This window comes from Zingiber officinale, chromosome 2B (genome assembly GCF_018446385.1).
Source record: "Zingiber officinale cultivar Zhangliang chromosome 2B, Zo_v1.1, whole genome shotgun sequence".
Lineage (NCBI taxonomy): Eukaryota > Viridiplantae > Streptophyta > Magnoliopsida > Zingiberales > Zingiberaceae > Zingiber > Zingiber officinale.
The window spans coordinates 105,652,205-105,655,749 of record NC_055989.1 but is presented as its reverse complement, the minus strand read 5'-3'; positions in this window follow the sequence as shown (position 1 = coordinate 105,655,749).

The window sequence follows — 3,545 nt, the reverse complement described above, 5'->3', positions numbered from 1 at the left end:
AGTAAGCTTCGTAACGGCCGACGGCACATATTGCTACAATGTGATGCCGTTCGGATTGAAGAATGCCGGGGCCACCTATCAACGCTTGATGAACAAGGTGTTCAAGGAGCAGATCGGGCGGAATCTGGAAGTTTATGTGGATGACATTCTTATCAAATCCGTCCGAGCGGCCGATCTTTTCAAGGATATGGAAGAAACCTTCCGAACGCTGCGCAAATATGGAGTCAAGCTAAATCCCCAAAAGTGCATGTTCGGAGCCAAAGGAGGGCATTTCTTGGGGTACATAGTGACCGAGCGGGGAATCGAAGCAAATCCCAGCAAGGTTAAAGCACTGCAAGACATGCCGCCCCCAAGAAATACAAGAGAAGTGCAACGGTTAACCGGTCGGATAACTGCTTTGTCCAGATTCATCTCCAAAACCGCCGACCGGAGCCTTCCATTCTTCAAGATCCTGCGCAAGGCTACTAAGTTCCAGTGGGATGAAGAATGTGACCGAGCGTTCGGAGAATTGAAGACATATCTTAATTCTCTGCCAGTGTTAGCCAAGCCGATCGGGGGTGAGTCACTTTATATTTATCTGTCGTCAACTGAGCATGCGGCGAGCGGCGAAGAGCAGCCGGTGTATTTTCTAAGCCACATTTTGAAATATGCTGAATCTCGTTACACCGGGCTCGAGAAGTTGGCCTTCGCTTTGGTTCTCGTCGCTCGACGCCTTCGACCATATTTCTTGGCTCACACCATCATCGTCCGGACGAATAGCTCACTAGGAAGAGTGCTGTTGAATCCAGAAGCGGCCGGACGGCTCATCAAGTGGACGACAGAACTAAGTGAATTTGACATCCAATATCAGCCCCGCTCGGTGATCAAAGCGCAATCCTTGGCTGATTTTGTGACCGAAGTACAGAGGCCAGAGCCGGAAGCTCTGTGGAGAATATATGTGGATGGGTTTTCCACTCGGCTCGGAAGTGGGATCGGAATATTGCTACTCTCACCTCAAGAAGAAAAGATGCACCTATCCGTCCGACTAGATTACAAGGCCACCAACAATGAAGCAGAGTATGAGGCCCTCATAGCCGGATTGCAGGCAGCCCAGCATGTGGGTGCCAGTCGGGTGACTCTCTATTCGGATTCACAGTTGGCCGCTCAGCAACTTTCTGGTACCTTTGAAATCAACAGCTTTCGGCTTAAGCTCTACGCTGAAGCCTTTGAAAAACTCAAAGCCACTTTCCGAGAGGTCCTTATTCAAAAAATTCCCCGAACGGAGAACCAGGCAGCAGATGACTTGGCCAAGCTAGCAAGTTCTATAGTGCCGGTCACCATTCAGCAACCTATTGAAAAAGTACTGCTGGTAGCGCACGTCGACCGGATGGAAAGCCTCACGTTTCCAAGCGACTGGAGGACACCCATCATAGAGTTCCTCCGCTCGGAAGCCACACCGGCCGATCGGGATGAAGCCCAGCTGCTCAGGAGGAGGGCCGGTCGGTTCACACTTATCGGCGATCAGCTCTACAAGAAGGCTTTCTCTCGCCCGTTGTTGAAGTGTGTGAGCTCGGAAGATTCGGCTTACATCCTCCAGGAGGTACATCAAGGATCATGCGGAGGACATCCGGGCGGACGATCACTAGCCAAGAAGATTCTGCTAGCGGGATACTTTTGGCCGACCTTACAAATGGACGCCGCCCGGACCGTCTCTACGTGCCTTTCATGCCAGAAGTATCACAACTTCTCTCACCGACCGGCAGAGGTGATGAAAGCATCAACCGTTTCATGTCCGTTCGATCAATGGGGAATGGATATTGTGGGTCCCTTTCCAATGGCGACCGGGCAGAGGAAATTTTTGCTGGTGGCGGTCGATTATTTCTCCAAATGGGTAGAAGCCGAGCCACTAGCCAGGATCACCGAACAGATGGTCAAAAAATTCATTTGGCAACACATCATCTGTAGATTCGGTATCCCTCGCCGATTGGTTTCCGACAATGGGCGGCAATTCACAGGGAATGTGCTGGAAGGTTGGTGCAAAAGCTACGGCATCGAGCAACACTTCACGTCCGTGGCTTACCCCCAAAGCAATGGTCAAGCCGAAGTAGCCAACCGGGAAATTCTCCGTATTCTGCGAGCTCGGCTCGACCACGTGGGAGGAAGTTGGCCGGATGAAGTGTCGGGCGTTTTATGGGCCATCCGGACGACTCCTAAGGAAGGAACGGGCGTTACACCTTTTCATCTGGTGTACGGCGGCGAAGCGGTCATTCCGGTTGAAGTCGGCATCGAGTCCGTCCGGGTCCAATGTTATGATGAAGGCAACGCCGAGCGGAGGCATATGGAGCTGGATTTGGTTGACGAAGAGCGTGCCAAAGCATCCGTTCGGCTAATGGCGTACCGTCAACGAATGAAGCAAAACTATAACCGGCGCGTCATTCCCCGATCATTCCAGGTCGGCGACCCTGTCTGGAAGAAAGTCAAGCCGGTCGGCGACGTCGGCAAGCTTGAAGCTCCCTGGGCAGGTCCCTTCAAAGTCATCGAAAAGCTCCGCTCGGGCGCGTATTATCTGGAGGATGAGGACGGTCGGCAGCTAGATAGGCCGTGGAGCTCGAACCACCTCCAGCCTTACCGGGCAGGGTGAAAGGTGTGCCTATGTAAATCATCCTGTGTACATTTTTCGACTGAATACTTGAAATGCAGAAATGAAAAGTCAAAGGAACAAATATAAGGCATCGTCATCAAGTATCGAGGGCCCCGTACCGTCCGGACGGGGGGAATTATCCGAGCCAAAGTACTCGACGAAGCAGATCCTTAACCGGTCGGCTAAGCGAAGTAGAAAGGTGGAAGCACATTGAGTATTCTCTGCGGAAAGGAAAGCCAAGGTCGCTCGACCTGGTAAGGAGTTAGCCTTCAAGCCCGACGAGCTCCGTCGTTAAATATCGAGAGCCGCGCCGTCCGGCGATAAATATCCGCGCCGACGAGCTCCGTCGTTAAAGATCGAGAGCCGCGCCATCCGGCGATAAATATCCGCGCCGACGAGCTCCGTCGTTAAATATCGAGAGCCGCGCCGTCCGGCTATAAATATCCGCGCCGACGAGCTCCGTCGTTAAAGATCGAGAGCCGCGCCGTCCGGCTATAAATATCCGCGCCGACGAGCTCCGTCGTTAAAGATCGAGAGCCGCGTCGTCCGGCTATAAATATCCGCGCCGACGAGCTCCGTCGTTAAAGATCGAGAGCCGCACCGTCCGGCTATAAATATCCGCGCCGACGAGCTCCGTCGTTAAAGATCGAGAGCCGTGCATTCCGGCTATAAATATCCGCGCCGACGAGCTCCGTCGTTAAAGATCGAGAGCCGCGCCGTCCGGCTATAAATATCCGCGCCGACGAGCTCCGTCATTAAAGATCGAGAGACGAGCCGGCGTCTATAAATAATCCGAGCGGACGAACCGACGAGCTCCGTCGTTAAAGATCGAGAGTCGTGCCGTCCGGCTATAAATATCCGCGCCGACGAGCTCCGTCGTTAAAAATCGAGAGACGAGCCGGCGTCTATAAATAATCCGAGCGAA